The sequence below is a fragment of the Furipterus horrens genome, unplaced genomic scaffold (genome assembly GCF_987537825.1).
Source record: "Furipterus horrens unplaced genomic scaffold, mFurHor1.1.pri manual_scaffold_10, whole genome shotgun sequence".
In the NCBI taxonomy this organism is placed as follows: domain Eukaryota; kingdom Metazoa; phylum Chordata; class Mammalia; order Chiroptera; family Furipteridae; genus Furipterus; species Furipterus horrens.
The window spans coordinates 2,176,918-2,189,783 of record NW_028327180.1 but is presented as its reverse complement, the minus strand read 5'-3'; positions in this window follow the sequence as shown (position 1 = coordinate 2,189,783).

Below are 12,866 nucleotides of genomic sequence, written 5' to 3'. Positions count from 1 at the left end.
TCCTCAGGGCTCAACCTGCCTTCTGTCGCCTCTGCCTCTGCTACCCGTCCTCAGCCCTGCCCCCCCCCCCCAATGTGTATGCGGTGGTGGCTTCTCTGCTCAAAAGGAGGCGGCTTCTCTGTTGCGTGAGATGTAGTTAAACCTCTCCATCTCAAATATCTGTATAAAAAGCCCTTCCTCTCACCAGTGGGACGAAAGACTTCTTGCCACATAAGAGGGCTGCTCGTGTGTTTAGTAGGTAAGAGAGAGTCAAGCCCCGGCCCCCGACCTCACTGCGCGCCACACTGGCCCCTGCGAGAGGGCTCAGCAGACCCACAGGCTCCCCTCTGATATGGCTCACCCCAGCCCCCCTTCCCCTCTGCCCCTCACTTCTCAGTCTCCTCCTCTTCCCCCAGCGCCCCGCTGCTTCCCCGGCAGCACTCGAGACTCCCACAGTCTCTGCTGCCTCGTTTGCCTGCCCCGATCCCTGCGGCCGGGTGACAGAGGGAGGGCAGAGCTCAAGGACTCTCAGGGACTGCCGCGTGTTCCGCTTCAAGGTTTGGGAACCAGACAGCTTAGGCCATTGGGATCTTTCAAGAGGCAGGCATTTTACGTGTGTTAATATTAGCGTGAATGAAGAAAAACACATGAAAAACGTGTGCTCGGCACAGGAAGATGAGGCAGTCAGGAGGAGAGCTGAGGCCCTGGTGTGTGTGGGAATGGACGCCTTCTGGGTGTTTCTGTGCCCTGTCCCGCTGGGAGGCCCAGCTACCCTGTAGCCAGACAAAGATGACCACCCCTCATTAAACCGTGACGCATGAGTCAGATTCACTGGCTTCAGTGGTTCTTATTTGATCAGCACACATCCATATGGCTCTCCCTACATTTGATGTATACTGGCTTCAAATATGAATTAACGAGAAACAAAGGGTCAGCACGCTTGCTAACCACTTAATGGTCAAAATGAGGGTTTTAACCACTGCAAAGCTTGATCTGGAACATTTAGATATTAGATAATAATTTCAGTGTTTACTGCAAAATGTCCAGATAGCCTGTGAAAGATGTCCTTCCTTTCCTTCTTTTCCCCTCACGTGGTGTAATGCTTCAGAAACAAAAGCAGTTCCAGCGCATTGCTTTTCCACTGAGCAGACAGGATCTACTGTAAAAGTTGGGCGGAGGAAGCCCATCACCGGGCAACCCCGCCTGTCGGCCGGGGACCTGCGTCCCGAGGGGCAGTGGCAAGTAGCAGTGCCCAGGTCCTCGGGGGTCCCAGCCGCTGACAGCCGGTCTTTCTCTTCCTCCTGATGCTGCCTCCCTGCCCTGAGTCTTCCAATCCCCTTGGTCTTCTGCCCAGAGATCTGCTCTCCCCCCGTTTCCTGCTCTCATTTTATTCCGTCTGGTTCTCCCTTACCTGGTGCTTGGAGTGAGAATTGAAAAGGTCTCTCTGGGTCCAGGAGGTGGGGCTGAGGAGGGGGGACAGAAATCAAGTCTTCCACTTATCGAGGTAAAAGGTCTGTGAAATCAATGAAAAGATCAGATCGCTGCTCAGGCTGCTGAGCCCTTGATTTCAGGATGGATCATTTTGCCAGTAAGAGCTCTGTGTCCTTCCTCCCACCGGACCAGAGAGGGCCCCTCCTCCCGTCACAGCTCGCTGTGGGTCCGGACACCTGCCTTACGCACGCCGGTTCGGCTTCCTACAAGTGCTACGTCCAAAAGAACTTCCAAAGCAAGGGCCGGGCTGCAGGGCCTAGTCACCTTATTTGAAGGCTCACGAGACATTGTAATAATCACGGGAGTGTGTTAGATGAAGATGCAAAAGAACAGACATTCCAGAAGTAGAAACACATGGTAAGGACCAAAGTGGCAACATAATTCAGCGGGAAAAGGGAACTTTTTCAACCAAATGGCTCTTGGAACAATTGGACGTCTAAGTACCAAAAACAGGCCCTTGATTCTTATACTGCACATAAATAACTCATAATACCTCCTAGGCTGCAATATGAAAGATAAATATATAAAACTCCAAGATAAAACAGGGAAGAAAAATTTTGTGCCGTGGAGCAAAGACTTCACAGCCAGGGCACAAAAAAATAGAAACCTAAACGAAAGAACCGATCAAATAAACTCCATCAAAAATCCCCCCCCAAACGAGCAAACGTAAAAGATCTGTGTGTGAACGTTTGTAGCAGCTCAGTTCAAAATGACCAAATACTGGGAACCCCGAATGTTTATCAGCTCATGAGTGAGTAAGCAAGTTGTGTTAAGGCTGTCCCCCTGAAAAGTTACTCAGTAGCTCAGCAATCAAAAAGAATTAACTCTTGCCACAACAAGGATTGATTTCAAAACTCTTAAGCCCCGTGAAAGGAGCCAGGCAGAAGAGGCCCTGCACCCCCTGCTTCCATTCACGTGGAACTCCAGAAAAGCCGGAGGTGCCAGGCCAGAGCCCAGACGCGGGGTTGCTGGGCTTGCTGCGTTTCGGGGGCCCAGTCGGGAGGGCCTGCGTGAGAGGCTTTTCTTGGGCGGCAGCAATGTTCCTTATCTTAATTCTGGTTCCTGGACTTTATACCTTTGTTAAAATGTATTGCATTGTCTACTTTAAAAGGATGAATTTGTTGTATGAAAATTATACTTCAGTTTTCAGAATTACGTGAGGGAGTTTCACTCTCCAGTGCAGAATTCCGAAGCCTAATGTTGGCTCCTTGAGCTGCAGACAGGCTCTGGGGAGGAAAGGCCGTGGGAGCCTCTGAGACCACCGGCGGCGAGGGAGGGAAGGACAGCTGCCGGCCCCGGGTGTGCAGCGGAGACTGCGCTCAGAGGCGTAAATGACGCGACGTCGGGACCCGCCGTGTCCCCGCCGACTTTGCCAGGCGGACGCCCGCACAGCCTGGCTCGCTCACAGGGAGTGGGGGTGACGGCGCAGGCTCCGGTGGCCGTGCCCAGGGCTGCGGCTGGGCTGGGCGTGGATCTCCCGGAGCTCACGACCGCAGCCTCCGGTTCCCTGTGTGCGGCCACGGACCGGACACGCGTGCTGTTTCCAAGCCCACGTAGAACGAAGGTCAGAGATGGTCTATGTTCACATGGGAACCAAGACGACGTGAATGTGTCTGTTACATCACAACGCAGCTCAAAAGGACGTGAATTGTCTGGCGTTTGCACAGGACATCACTACATATTATCACTAAGATTTTATTTATTTATGTTTAGAGGGGAAGGGAGGGAGAAAAGGGGAGAGAAACATCGATGCGAGAGAGAAACGTTGGTCGGTTGTCTGTCTACGTGTCCTGACTCGGGGCAGAACCTGCAGCCCAGGCCTGTACCCTATTAAGATCTGCTCTATGTAGAGAAACCATATACTTTCTTTTATTTTGGGGGGAAGGAAAAACCTTCCCTGCAATGTTCAAAGTAAGAAGAGAAGCAAAAAGGGCTAGTAGGCACCCCCTGCCCACCCAACCCTACGGAGATGCACAGCACCCCCCGCCCCCCCGGGGGTCCGCTGTCCCCCATGAGGCTTGCCAGGGGTCAGCCCGTTGGGGGCTTGTCCCCATTCTGGAGATTATTTTCTCAAGGCACCCCAAAATTCATGAGTGGTATCTTGGGTAAATCCTTGCACGGGGAACCCTCGGCTCTCCTGCTTAGTGCCTGCCGCCTGGTAGCCTGTCTCTAGGCAATTGGCACCCAGGGCTGGGGTCCCAGCGAGGTCTCCCAGGGACTAACCCTCTTCCTGTCTGCCACTCTAGGCTTTATGTGGGTCCCTCTGTGTCTTTCCACGGGACGACATTTGTGGGGTCTGCACAGCCGTGCAGGGGACTGTTTACACTGAGAATACAAATGGGGTGTCCCTCTCAGCTAAGTCGCTGGTTACCCGTGGAGCCTGGAACCCTTCAACAACGCCCCTAAAACCCAGGCAAGCCTGGCTCCTAGGCAACCATTACCATGGACACGAGGGGCTGCCCTCCCACGCCCCTCCCTCGGGAGGCCAACCCACGGGGGGCGCACAGCACCGCTTCCCCCACGGGGGGCTATCGGAGCCCACTAGAACCAGAGAGGGCGCTTCACGTCTGGGAGCTCTGTACGGCCATGATTTTGTCGGGGTGAGCCACCCCAATGTAACAGGTGCCTGTTTCACAACATGCAAGGGTTTGGGGGCACCCTAGGTGGGGTCTTCAGGATCCATTCCACCCTGACTTTCCTTCCAGAGGTCGTGACTTTGGACATGAGGCCTAAACCAGATAAACGTGTCCCAGGAGAGAAGGCAAAGGCGCTCTAACTCCATAGTGACAAGTGGATGACGGACTTGACCTTTGGAAAAACTTCGCAAGGAAGAGCTCTGATGCAGCAGAGGCAGACACGGGGAGGGTTGGTTTTCTCAGCCAAACAATGAGCCAGCCTTTCCTGCAGGTGATACTCCTTGGTGTCCATCTGAGGTCGGGCCAGGCAGCCCTGACGGAGAGGGAGCCAATACCAGAGGCAGGATAAACTCGCCTCTGTCCTGTGGCCAAGGCTTCACCGAGGACGTCCACCTTCTGGAGTCCCAGAGAGCAAAGACCAGAGCTTGCCCTTTGGAAATGTCAAGAATTATCAAAATCGTAACACAAGGGGCGTCCTTTGTATCCTGGGGGAGAGCCTCGCCTTATAGCTGAGCTTTAAATGTCAAGTTGTTCTGAAAACACACAGCAGCGAAACCAGCAGCGACGTGGAAAGCCCGCCTTCAGGAGCCTTTGAGGGGAAATGGCTTCTTACTAATTTTAATGCAATTTTGACTGGTTCCATTATGTAATGAGGCCTAATTAAGGTGGCTCCGAACCACGGACAGGAAGAGGTGACTTTTGAAAGACTCTGTTCCACTTTCTAATAAGAATCAAATAAACCAAATGTGATTATTACTGACTTACTTTTAAGGGGAAACAAAAAAAGCTTTCGTTGTTTTTATACACACCTTGCTATTGCCAAGTGCCTACTTCAGATCACTTCACAGTCTACAAAGTCCGTTCATCACCACGAATCTCTTTCGTGAGTGCGTACACCCGTCTGGTAAGTATGGCCCACGCTGTGGCTGCAGTTCCCATGAGGAAGCTGAAGGTCTGTGATGTAAAGACCACTGGCGAAAGGCCGGGCTGGCCCCGGGGGTTCTGTCCCTCAGGCCGGTGACCACACGGCGCCCCCTTTGTCCTTGGGACCGGCCTTGCTCACTGTCCTGGACCAGCAGGGGGTCCTCTGCAGAGCCCCCCCCCCCCCCCCCCGGGGCACGCAGGCCCCGGGCAAATACCTTCCGTGGATTCCTGTGTCGCCATTTGGATTAAAAATGCATCATAAGCTGCAGGGCTGGGGGGAGGTACAGTGTTTCATTGATGAAGGGTTAGAATAATGAGCAGGAAGAGGGACCCACGCTGGGCGTCCTGTCGAAGCAGCTCAGAGGGCTCTTGGTGATGCCCAGGGACCTCCTGAATTTCATGTTCTTTATCGACAAAGGTGCCGTTTCTGGCTGGTGACAGGTGTCTCCCCACAAGGAAACGGGAGCGACGCTGCTGGACGTCACAGTGGCAGGGCTCTCTTGAACCTGTTTCTTTGGGGACGATGGCTCTTCTGCCTCTGCGGCTGTCCAGTGCCGCTGATGTGATGCCCGTTCCCGCGTCCCTCTGGCCCTGCCGTCGTAGCACGGCCTGTGCAGTGGCCTCCAGGGACCCTCGGGAAGTCTGTCTCTGGGCTTTGTCGAAGGAGCCCGTGACAGAGGCAAGTCTTACCCCATCTAAGGAGGAGAATGGGGATGGTTAATCGGTTTGAAGGGGATGTAGAATTTGCCATCCAGGACCGTGTAGCTTAAGTACAGAACAGCACGTCTTCCACCCGCAGCGTCTCTTGGACGCTTTACACCAAAATCATTGTATTCCTAGAAAGCGCCCCTCCCCCCTTGCCTCCCTGCACTGTCGCTTCGAGAAGGTGGACCGGAGGCCAGTGAGCGGGCCGAGAAGGGCAGTCCCCCTGCACGAGGACTGCGCACCTTGATCTGTCGTGGCCGAAGGCAGACCCGTGAGCAGGGCAGCGTGGTACCAAGTAAGGCCTGGGGACAGCGTGGACTGGAAGGGCGCTGGGCACTACAGTGCGCGGGTCTGAGCAGTCAGTCGGTAGGTGCGCCTTCTCTGGGGCATTGACCAATGTATGGCGTGGAGCCTGCAGGGGCGTCGGGTGACGGCCCTGAGTACCAGCACTGGACAGGGGACACACCTGAAGGGTGTCTTCTGCCATGCCTGCCACCGTGAGTTCTACAGATGGGAGATGGCTCCCGGTTGGAACACAGCCCCGTGGGAACCACGCCGCAGGCCGCAGGTGCAGCCCGAGACCCAGGCTTGGTGGCAGAGCAGGGTCCTGAACTTCTCCCGTGTCCGACCTGAGTGTGCGTCACGCTCAGTCACTGTGTCACCGCCTTGGATGGAGACGCAGGGGCGTGAGCACATGCGGGCTGGGCAGGGCGGTCCCAGCGCCGTGCCTGTGAGGTCACGCTGGCTGTGTCTCTTCACCCAAGGCCACCGCTCCTCTCTGGCAGCTACGTCTCCACTAATCTCTCTCCGAGACTCTGGTCACCAGCCTCTCAGGGGTCCCGGTGTGGCTGCTCTGCCCCCAGGACACCTGTTTTATCTTGCTCAGCCCAAACAAGGCTGGGAGTGTCACGCGCGGGACCCGAAGGGGTCATCCCCACATTCAGGTGTCCTGGCGAAAGGTCCTTCCGTTGCCATGTGTCCTGCTCACTACCTGCCCTGGCTCCTCAGACAGAAATGAGCAGTGATCATTTTCTATTTCTTTGATGTTCACAACAGCTCTTTAAAAAATCATGGCTTGACTAATAGACGGAAAGGGACGGCATTGAGCAGAATTGCTCTTTAAGATGGTCATTCCTACCAGCGACAGCAAGAAGGTTTCCGTCACCCTGGTGCCTCCTGTGAACTGGGTCCTCTCTCTTCCAGGAAATAAAGCAGGATTATTAAAGGTCTCTAAGAGTTGTCATGACATATGGAAATACTGTCTTCTAATACTACAGCAAAGACCAACACCAACAAAATAACCTGCCTCGACACTGCCAGAAATATCACTTATCCTCTGCATGTGGGGGTGGGGGCGCCTTCTAGGCCGAGGGGGGCCCAGTTTGCAGGCACCGCAACGCCTGTAAGTGTTGGGAGTCGCCCTGCTTCCTCCAGCGGTTTCAACTCCTCCACCCAAAGATGGACGGGGGGCAAGAGGCCCCAAGTCCTCCAGTCTCACTGCTGCAATGGTTTTATGTAGCAGACTTTGCTAAAATTTTCCCAAGACATTGCAGCCTACCAGCAAAGAAAGGCCCACATCAGATATAGGACTGAAACTGACCCCCAGCTCAACATAGATATTTGAGGCCTCTCTGCAGAGAATATTTCTGAACAGCCAAACAAATGGACAAGTCTCTGAAAATGGGCCAATGATTGATGTCTGGGTCCGGGCGGATGTCATTGTCCCCAACATGGGTTATTGATATTATTCAGCATCTGTATCACCTGAGAGCCTGGATGTAACCTAACATGCAGTGAAATAACATTGGGACCGAACTGCCCGTGAGGGCTCTTTGAGGATCTCCTTTTTCAGAAGGAAAAATGATAGGGAGAGGCAGTGACCTGGCCCGTGCCGCCGCGCTGGGTCTCGGCAAAGGTGAGGATTGCAAGTCTGAGGGTTAAACATTGTGGTTATGGGCTGCAGCCCCGGCTGGCCACGTCCGAGGTGACGCTGGGGCAGCCTCGTCACGTAACTCAGCTCCTGCAGCCGCCGTCACGTTTTCCAGGGGGACTCGGGACACCTGCCCACGGATGAAATGAAACAGTGCAGACGGGGCCTTGCACCTAGCACAGGTGTTGGGGACATAGATGACCTTTTCCTTTCCCCAGTCGGTCATTGTCTGAACGACATACACTTACAGATGGCCCACTAATCAGGGGGAATGTCTAGTGAATTTAAATTAAAAAAAAATCCCTGACCTAGCACGTCCTCACTTTCAAAACAGTGGGCGGCCGTGAATCAGGACTAAGCACTCAGGGGCAGGATGGAGGTGGGGGGGGGGCCCTATGAGACCAAAACATAGAACACAGGTGAGTAAAAACACACATGTACATGTTTTACAGACGCATACTAAATAAGTCTGCCCAGAGGCGCAACTCACTGTGAATTCAGCCGGAACTGGTTCTCCCCGCCTCTGACTCAGAAGCAGCGCTAAGCAGCTTCCTGTGCTCTCCCCAAATGAGTGCGCTCTGCCCCCCGCCCCCAGCCCCCGGCCGCTGAGAACGCAGCTCTTCTTCGGAAGTTGACTCATTGCCTTGAGTTCAAAGGCTGTTTCTGCCAACAGGTTTCTCCATCCAATTTCAGAACAGACTCACAAAGGCAGCGTGATTGCCCCATCCGCGCAGAATCTTGTTTTCCTTGGTGCAGGTAGAATGCCATCGGAGGTGTAAGGTTGACCTCAGAAACAATAGAGAGGCAATTCTGATAAGTCAGGGAATCACAGGGAAGTACAAAAGTCGAACTAAAAGAAACATACCAGCCTTTCAACCTTTCTCAGTTGAATTCAGCTGCACTTTCTGATGCAGAAGGAAGTGGTTCATCTTTGCTCATCGCGGGCCCACAAAGGGCTGCGTTTCCCTGTCAGATGAGACTCCAGGGCCTGAGAAGCGTGGACGAACAGTGAGGACACATGCCATTGCCTCTGGGCCCCTTCCAGTTCGAACGGTGAGACTCTCTGACCCTTCATTAAAGTAGTGGATTGCGAATGGGAAAAAAAAAGATAACTTAGTTAAAATAATTGCACATTCATATGGAATTAAGAAATACAGACATTGATGATAAAACCTTGACTTGTTACCTAAACCAAAGAGTCAGCTGTGGTGAGTGAAGTCAGTTTCAATATTTTGGAAACCGCCCCCAGAGCGCTGCTTTATTACAAACGGGACGCGCGGCGCACGGGTGTGGAGCGAGAGAGCCGGCCGGACGCGTGCGCTCACAGCAGCGGCTCCCGCCCCTTGCCCCTCGGCCAGCTCCTGCTCAGAGGCCCGCGTGGGGTCTGCACGTGGCTGCTGCCTGCCCCTCCGGCCGTGAGACTACCATAGGCCGCCCACCAGGAAGCCCTTGGGGATGGCACGCACACGTGTGTCCTGGATGTGTGGGGAGACCAGGGAAGGAGGGGTGATGGGAGGCTCCCCTGCGCCTTGGCCCAGAGGCCCTGCTGTCCCCTCAGCAGAAGCCAGCGCGTCCTGCCTCCCTGACTGGCCCCCCATGTGCGTGGTCTCTGCTGTGGAACACACTCCCTCCACGTTCAGGGGCTGGAACAACCCACGCCTAGCCTCACAGTTTCCTTGCTCAACAAGTCAGGCTCAGGGTCTCCCCGCCGGCGCTGCGGTCAACAATCCTGGAGGGGTTGGTGGGGGCTGGAGACGTGGCTGCTGGCTGCGTGGACAGACGGCGGCTGCCCGCCCGGCCGCTGGTGTTCCCCAGGCCTGTGGCCGAGAGCGGCCGGGGCAGAGGGGGCAGGCGGGCAGCCACGGTGCCTTTGGAGCGTCGCTGGTGCCGCGAGCTCTCGGCGCCACGGACTGATCCTGGGCCCCGTGGAGACGACACAGCGTGAGGACTGAGCGGCGGGAGCACTGGGCCACCTGGCAGGCAGGCACCACGCTCCCTGTCCCCTCCTTCGTGGTCTCTGCATCACCGCAACAAGCTGCCTGGACAGAAGCCTTTATCACACGCAGGTGCTGCTCTTGGGCAGAAACGAGGCTGAAACAGTGAATGATGTTTCTCTCTATAACTTTTTAACGAGGCGGACCTCTGTGCGCGTGGATTAATTCAGAAAGATCTCCGGGATAAATGAGGGGCAGAAAGCAAAGCGCAGAACTGAGCAGTAGACGCGCACAATTGAAAGATGGTAAAGGACGCTGAATAGTCGGCGGCGGCGGCAGTTGGGGGAGAAGGAGGGCTTATTAATTTTCATTTGCGTATCCCCAGTGCTATTTCAATTTTGAAACACATGGCTGGCTGTCTTTAAAAAATACCAATTTGGGGGAGTGGTGAGATTAGGGGTCCTTTTTAATTTCTGTGACTGTGTGTGTTCCGAGTAGGCGGCGCTTTCTTTCACCCGTTCACAGGCGGAGCAAGGCTTTCCCGTCGGGAGCGCAGGGGCCGGCGCGCGGTCCCTGCCGGAGCTGAGCGGCGGGGTGCACACCCCTGTTTCACAGAAGGAAACAGGCGGAGGCTTTCCCTTGTGCGAGGGACACCGCCTGGTCCCTGACCCGCAGGGTAAACCCGGAGCCACACGCGGAATCTCGCTCTCGTCCTCTGGTACCTACTTCTCCTGCGTTTCAAACGAAGGTACAATCTTTTACCAACATGGTACCAAGAAAACGCCAATTCCTCTGTAGAGCAGTTGACGGTTGCTTCCTATTATTTCCTTAAAGAACACATCAGCGGTTCTGGACGGGGAAGTGACCGGCGAGGCCGGCGGCGAAGTGAAGAGTGTCCCCCTGCACCTCCAATGCAGCCTCCTGAGCCCATGTCCCCTGTTCCAGGCGGGGGGGCCCCTCCCGTCCCCCCACAGTTCAACTGTTACTGAGAGCTGCCACGGGGGGGCGCAAGAACTGGAACTGGGGTTGGATTTGGGTTTAGCTGCCAGAGCTCCCGCCCCTGGGCGCGTGGGCCCGGAAGGCACTTAGTCCCCGGACCTCAGGTAATGCAGCTTTTTAACACCCCACCTACATGGTCGTAGCAAAGTTTTACTCTCGTGAGTAAGGGTGTCTCCTGTAGCCCAGTTCATCCATTACTAATGTCAACTTTTATGAAAAGCAGATAAGCATTTACATTAATTTATTAATGACTTTGAGTCGCCTTCAAGGAAAGGAAGGGACAGACCAGAAGCTTACCGTACTTTCCCAAATCGTTTTTATTGTTGTTGTTTTCCTAAAGAAAAATAAAAACAAATTTCAGAAAATAAGCATCTTTCCTGATTATAAGAACACGTCTCTGATTGACATTAAAGTGGGGTGTCAGAGCTGCTCACCCTGTTCCTGCTAAAACGTTAATGACGCCCGAGCCAAGGCACCTACAAAGGGCTCGTACGGTATCCAAGGGGGCAGTTCCAGGAAAGGGTCATTTCAATCAGCGGAGACATGGAAACTTACTTTGTCCTAGGGAACGTATTTCATCAAACTTCATCTATAAACAAATTAAATCAGCTTGAGATTTTCAAATACGATTTTGTAAAATATACCCTGGAGCCTTTTTTCTGCCACAGAAGGAGGATTTGCGATCACCTTCTGTGGGCTCATTTTTGATCATTGGAGGCTGCCACTGAGACTCTGCGGCCGAGGTGGCTGACGGAGGGTCAGGAGGGCGAGACACGCGGCAGCCGGCAGGTAAGCCCCAGGGGCACGTCCCCAAAGGTCCTGTGTCTGTGGCTGTTTCCGTCTCCCGCCCCTGAGGCTCCCAAGAGCTCAGAGCCCCTGGGACACATGAGGCAGTGCCTTCCTGCTTGTCCCCGTCCTTTGTCTCGGCCTTGGCTGACCCTCCTAATAATACCTTGCCTTTCCCAACTGCACACACAGCCACACACAGCCACACACAACTGTGAACACACAACCACACACAGACACACACGGACACACACAGAAACATACAACCACACACAGACACAACTGTCTACATACAACCACACACAACCACATGACCACACACAACCACACATGGACACAGACAACTATACACAGACACACACAACTGTGTACACACAAACACAAACACATACAACTGTGTACATACAACCACACACAAACACATACAACTGTGTACACACAACCACACACAGACATACACAACCACACACAGACACACACAACTGTGTACACACAACCACACACACATCCTATGTTATGCTTACACATATATACATTTTATACTATATTTGTTTATGGTACCTCTACAAAAATCAGTACCAATAAACTAGTTTATAGACCCTAAGATTAACATTGGCAAAAGCTGAAAATGAAATATTAAATTAACACATTACAACTATACCTCAATAAAACTGTAAAAACAAAATACATATTCTTCAAACTGAAAATCAATCAAGGCAGGATTTTAAATGATGTGTAATTTATTATTGCTGGATCATTGAAGAAATAACACTATATGCTAGGACATAAAAATAAGCGATAGACTATGATCTGTTTGAGAATGTTATTTGTTGAAAATACTTTTTCTGGAGGGTTTAAATTTCCTTTCTCTCATAAGTTTGGTTGATGGGGTTTTTTCTTCAGTTCCTCTGACCATTTCCTCTGCCTCCTGAAAACTGTAGCGATTAATATTTTACCCAAGCTCCTTCTAAGTCTCTCAACTGGTCGTTCGCCAGACAAGGGAGGTGCAGGGGTGTGTACAGGAGGCTCAGCCCAGCTGGGCCTCTGCTCTGGCCTCTGCTCAGTGTCCCCGGCCCGGGCTGTGGGGACCAGCCCCGGGTGCAGCATCCTCGCCCTGCAGAGGGAGGCCGTGCACACAGATGTCCCCACATCGAGACCCCGGGGCGGACACACAAACCCTCACACATGGCCATCGGGCCCGCTTCTCCTGCGCGGTCTTTGTGAAACTGCCAGCCTTGATGAAAGAGTGAGAAAAGCAGTCACACTGAAAAGGCCCCCAAGGTCAGCATCTCGTCACAAGTTTCTCGGGCATCGGTCTGGGGGCGCGGCAGCCTTGTGCGGGTCTCCCGATTTCTTCCGCTGTCCTCGCTACGTCCCTAGTCCATGGGTCCTTTCCTGTCGGAAATGTCTTCTGTTACTTTGACAGCCGTTGTAAACGTCTCGGGGTGTTTTGTACACTGTGGCTGGTTTTGAAGGACCTTT